Source organism: Odocoileus virginianus, chromosome 3, assembly GCF_023699985.2.
Source record: "Odocoileus virginianus isolate 20LAN1187 ecotype Illinois chromosome 3, Ovbor_1.2, whole genome shotgun sequence".
NCBI classification, from domain to species: domain Eukaryota; kingdom Metazoa; phylum Chordata; class Mammalia; order Artiodactyla; family Cervidae; genus Odocoileus; species Odocoileus virginianus.
Window position 1 is genome coordinate 34107304 of NC_069676.1, and position 6443 is coordinate 34113746.

The following is a 6443-nucleotide window of genomic DNA, read 5'->3' on the forward strand; positions in this document are numbered from 1 at the left end:
ACAGAATGCTATGTAAGTTTTAGGTGTTTATTAATAGGGATCATCAATAATAGGTAATATAATATAAAAGTTAAGGCAGATTTGGAAGCCTAGAAATACACATACTTTGGTTGTTTTGATTTGTTTTTCTAATTTATCAAGGGAAAAAATAAACAGGGACACTCAGAAGTAGTATTACTTATCTACGGCCATACCACCCTGAATGCACCTGATCTCGTCTGATCTCGGAAGCTAAGCAGGGTCGGGCCTGGTTAGTACTTGGATGGGAGAAGTACTATTACTTGAGCAATATGAAATTGCCGATATTCAGCCAGTTTTTTGTGCCTATGCAATAGTAATTTCTGTATAGTTCTTCTGTGTATTCTTGCCACCTCTTCTTAATATCTTCTTCTGTTAGGTCCCTATCATTTCTGTCCTTTATTGAGCCCATCTTTGCATGAAATGTTCCCTTGGTATCTCTAATTTTCCTGAAGAGGTCTCTAGTCTTTCCCATTCTATTGTTTTCCTCTATTTCTTTGTGCTGAACGCCAAGGAAGGCTTTCTTATCTCTCCTTGCTATTCTTTGGAACTCTGCATTCAAACGGGTATATCTTTCCTTTTCTCCTTTGCTTTTCCCTCCCCTTCTTTTCACAGCTATGTGTAAGGCCTCCTCAGACAGCCATTTTGCTTTTTTGCATTTCTTTTTCTTGCAGATGGTCTTGATTCCTGTCTCCTGTACAATGTCACATACCTCCCATCCATAGTTCATCAGGCACTCTGTCTATCTATCAGATCTAGTCCCTTAAATCTATTTCTCACTTCCAGAAGGGGATGACAGAGGATGAGGTGGTTGGATGGCATCACCAACTCGATAGACAGGGGTTTGGGTGGACTCCAGGAGTTGGTGATGGACAGAGAGGCCTGGCGTGCTGTGGTTCATGGGGTCTCAAAGAGTCGGACACAACTGAGCAACTGAACTGAACTGAACTGAATAGCAATTTCAGGTAGCTTGAATTATGATTAATAGGAGAACTAAAAAGTTTGCTTTTCTGGTCATTGAAGTGTCTGGACTTGCCCTGAACATAAGGCTAAGAGTTGCACGGGGATCTGTGGACCCCAGGCTCATACTCCTTACCCTCAGGGTAAATGTGCACCATATGCATACACACTCACTGGCAAAAATATGTGCAACTGGCCACAGCTGCCTTGGGAGACACTTTCATCTGAGCTTTCCGGTGGGCAGTGGAGACTGAGGATGTTCAAAGGCATTAACAGTGGTATCCAGGCTATCTGATGGCTTTTCTCAAAGTAGTTATGTTTATACAATTTTTTAGCTCAAATGAATGCCAGAGGACCACCTTCTATCACAAATTCTAGTCCATTGCTGACAGTGTGATGGCTAAAAGGTAAATACTCAGCCTGTTTCAATGTGAACACTTATTTTTAAAATGTCCATCCATAAAGGTATAAAATAAATACGAAGTCTTCCTCTCCAACCTTCAATAACTGATCCCATCCCAAAATAGTCTTAAAGAGTTTCTTAGGTATTTAAGCAGAAAAAAGTGTTTTTATAACAATATTTATGTTGATGCTTTTGAGAATTTTCACAAATGGGATCTTACCATTAAAACCGCTCTTCTGCTTTATTTCAAGATGGACGTGGATACCATCCCACCGTGGACACCAGCCCACTGTGGACACAGGGAACCATCCTGGAGGGTGCAAGGAGTGACCCTGAAGAGTCAGACAGACCTGCATGTCTGTCTGGGAAACAGGTGTCTGTTGGGGAAACAGTTGTCAGTTGAGGAAACAGCTGGCCATGTTATGAGAACAGTGACAGTCCTGTCACAAAATCAGCTAGAAGCTTCAAAGGCCAGAAGAAAAGAGATCTACCTGTGGAAAATCTAATTGCATAGATGTGCCCCCAATATTTTTTAAATAAAAAAGTCCCTATTCAGGACCTTTTTTGATCCTCCCAGTCCTTAGTTATTAAAAACCGTACTGTAGTACTATCTTTGGTTCAGGGATGCACTACTTTTTAAAAACCACCTGTTTCTTTGCAGGACATTCCAGTTATTAGAAAATGAACCCTAAAACTGATTAAATATCCAACACTCTTTGAGTTCAAAGAATTGGTCATAATTTGTAATTTTAGAGTCAGCAAGACAAAACAATGTGCTCTCAAGTTGTAAGACACTGCCAGTTAAGTATTTCTACATGTATCATGGGTAGACTTAACAGATTCAACAGACAAAATACAGGGAACCCAAACAAACTTACTTTCAGATAAGCAATGAATACTTTTTTTTGTATAAATTTGTCTCATGCAATATATGGGCATAATTATATTTAAAAAGTATTCATTATTCACCTTGAATTTAAACTTAACTGGTGCCCTATATTTATGTGGTAACCGTATTTCAAAGTTTCTTTCTTCAGCTACAGTTGTCTAATTCCTGCGGCTATAGGATTTTATTCCAAGACCCTCTAGCATTGGAACATCATCAAACCATAATGGAGAATTCTAGAGAGGCCCAGAGCTGGTCCTTCCTGCCATTACCCCACTCAGGACTGTGTCAGACATTTGCATCCATCTCATAAAGATTGTGCCTCAATCACTGACCCGTGAGGAAACAAGCAGATATTTAGATCCTCTCATATCACACAGAGAGAGAGGACCAGAGTAAAGAAGAATGAACATCACTACTGTCTAAAAAATGTGTCATCAGAAAATAGCTAAACTGGCAGGGCTGCTTTGTGACCTCACTTCCTTGGGCCACAATTCTCTCCAATATAAAAAGAAGCCATTAGACTGGAATTCTTCAGGCTACATGCTCCAGTAACACAAAATATAATACTATTCGCATTTCATTTAATGCAAACACTAGACTTTTATTATTCAACCCACAATCGAAGTTTCTTTTATATGTATATATTTTTCATAACTTTGTCAAATTGTTGGTTTATCTTTGAAGCTTTTAGAGTAGCCAAAGAGAGCAGGTTTCCATAGACAGATCATGTTGCCGCTCAATTAATTATTCATCAATTCAACCATGTGAGCTGGGGCGCAGGCAATGCATCCATTTATTTTGACACTTTAGCTACCAGTTTGGATTAGCCATGTTGTTCATCAACTGAGTTCAACCAGTTGATAAAGAGGGTAAACAGAAACAGTTCACCGGATGTAGATTTGGCTCCAATGTTAACCCATGAAAAGCGGTGATTGAGAGAGGGGAGAATGTGGAATAAAAGGGAAGCAGAAATGGTAAAGGAAAATGGGAAGAAATGGCTGAGATAGGCTGGACAGGGAGAAAACCAACTGCTCTCTGGACTCTTAATCCAGGTTGTTTCTATCAGGCAATTATTTCAATAACCCAGATAAAATAGAATCATAGTACATTTATCATTCTGCAACTTCCTTTTTCACACCACTATACTTCCCGAAGATTTTTTTCATGTTAGCACTTACAGAGCCACCTCACTGTGTTCACCACTGCATCCAGTGACAATTTAAAAATATACCACAATTTATTTAGACCCCTACTAAGCCGCTTACCTTTACGGCTATTATAAACAACGCTGCCATAAATATCCTTGTTCATTCTTTCTCATGCGTATTCAAGAGGCTTTCTTCAGTGTAACTTCTGAAAAGTAGAATTTCCAGGTCAAGGAAAAGGAATAACTTTAATTTAAATAGACACTGCCAATTTGGAAAATGTCTGGAGAGTAATAATTTGTCTTCTGGGAAGGGACTGGGACTGGTGTCACAGCCAAAAGGAATTTTCACCTTATCTGGAATGCTTTAATTATTTTTTAAACAAAGAGAATGAGTTCACTTATTATACAATGAAAAAATAAATTATAAAAAGAGATTTTAGATACAGAAGGCATCAACATCTTAAATAACCTTGAGAATCAAAGAGATTCAATCAACCTGCTCATCCTGTCAGGGTCCCATGAGGGGCAGTGTGTGTGGGATGGGAGGGGATTGGCTGTCCTATTGAAAGGAGACCAAGCTTGCTAGATACCCTCACACACACAAACACAGAAATAAACACGCAGTCAAAAGGGAACCCTTGGTCAGGCCAAACACTTGGCTGCTGCATCTAAATCTGGTACAAGTTGCACTCCTTGGGGTCAGGGGTTTCTGAGGAAGCCACCAATGAGTATTTCCCCACTCACGCTCTGAATATGAATAATTTAAACACAGTTAACGGAGAAGCCAAAATGTCTTAATTGAGCTGATTTTTTGTAGGTTTGAGGATGCAGATTCTATATGCGCGCAGGGGGTCCTACTGAGAGTGAAGCTCAGAGCCAGGCAGACCTACCCATCAGCTGGGGGGTGTCTGGAGCTTGGAGCGGACCTGCCCCGTGTCACTGTGCCAGTCAGTGAGGGTCCCAGCAGCATTCGAAGGACACATTCAATTCAAAGAGAATCCATCAGAAGGGTGAGCAGGGGAAGTACTCTGAGCTGAGGAAGAGCACTGTCCGAAATCGGTGCCCCAGGAAAAGGGCTCTGAAAGAGATTTAGCAAACAGGAAGTTTAGTGGGGCTTACACTCAAGAGCTATGCCTGCTGCGGAGGGGAAGAAGTGGATCTGGGCCAGGGAGCTGCTGAATCGCTAAGAAGTGTCATCTAAAGTCTCATCTGACCCAGAGACTGGGATGAGCCTTCCCAGATGTCCTGCTTGATTGATGCAAGGAAGCTGGGCTTCTACCCTCATCACATACTGGATGCAGGCTGCCTCTGGGAGTGGAGTGTGACCTGCAGCTCTCTTTGTTGTTGTTCTTGTTTAGGCATGTCTGGCTCTGTTGAGACTCCATGGACGGTAGCCTGTCAGGCTCCTCTGTCCATGGGATTTCCCAGGCAAGAATACTGGACTGGGTTGCTATTTCCTTCTCCAGGGGATCTTCCTGACTCAGGGATCGAACCTACATCTTTTGCATTGGCAGGTGAATTCTTTACCACTGAGCCACCAGAGAAGTCCTTCTGTTGCTCTCTTTAGTGGAAGGCAATTCCCAGAGAGGCTTCATCTCAGAGGCACAAGTCACTCCCATTCTCAGAAGCTGGGAGAATGAGCTCCTCTTAAAGGGGATCTGGCAGAGTCCCCAGTGTACTCACTAGGGTTCAGTCCTAAGCCACATGGATCCTCTCTCTTCAATAGTAAAATCTAGGAACAGCTTCTCCAGGATTCTGGCTGGCCTGTTTTTCTGGGTCAACTCACCAGAGGAAGGTTAGTGACATGAATTCCAACTCCTGTTGCTACAGCTGCTTTCCCGGTAACAGATACACACCATCCCTCCACTCTGCTCCTCATTTTAGATTCCTCTCCCCCTCGGCTAGCACCTCTGTTGGTCTACCCTGGTGGGGTCATCCTGGCCCTCATCAGCAAGATGATCTGAGCCCCGGGTCACTATACCCTTCTCAGACTATGGTTACTCCTTCGTCCATTTATTGTTGAATGGGCAAGGGGGTTCCAAGAGACACCCCAATATGTTACAGCAGCCCTACCTCCTGCTGATCATTAGGGTCAAGTACTACTATTGGGATGGAACCTTGCTTGATAGACTTTGGCACAAGAGTCAGTCAGTAGATAGAACTTAAGAGCTTAATGGGATACCCAACTGGATTTCTTGATAGAAATGTTCTCCCTCTGGAAGTTAAACCCCCAAAGCTTAGAAATGGAATAACAGGAAGCACAGATTCCCTAAGTGGGTCACTGAGAGTGATATAAGCAGAGCCACACCCACTTCTATGCCTAGGTTCCAGATTCACGCTTGCTACTGAGGACACTGCCCCCTATAAGTTGCTGATGTAGGGTATATACTGTGTCCTAGAGGATGGTGCCAATCCTCACAGTTTAACATCTCTAATCTGGATCTTCATTAAGAAGCTGTTTACACAGACAACAATTTCTGGATGATGCAGCATGTAATGAGGTCAGTAGATTCCAAGGTCATGTGCCCACAGCCACACCTCCTGGTCCATAACCGGGCTCTTCAGCTCACCAAAACCCTGTGGCAGGGGATCAAGCACTCTCTAAGTCCTCTGTCACGCTGGCAGATGCTTTCAGGCAATTTCCTATCTGCTGTGCATGCTGATTCAGTCAAGACCAACAGCTGCTCCTTCCAAGATCGGAGAGGTCTGATGTATTGACTTGCTACCAAGTGGCTGGTGGGCCTCTACAGGGGACGGTGTCAAATCAGCAGCTCAGTTCTCATCTCTGCTCCTAGAAAACTGGGCTTTCGGCAGTGGCAAACCAGCCTTGATGAGAGGAAGCCCATGCTGTTGAGTCGATGCACAGCTTTCATTCCTAACGCTGTGGCATGAAGCGCATTTTGCCAGTACTGAATATCCATCCAAGGATTGAATTCAGCTGGCTAAGTCACTTCATCAACTTGTTTAGTGCCTCTTCCATGGTTAATACATGCTTTCTGTTGAGCATTAATATCTGATACGAAGTC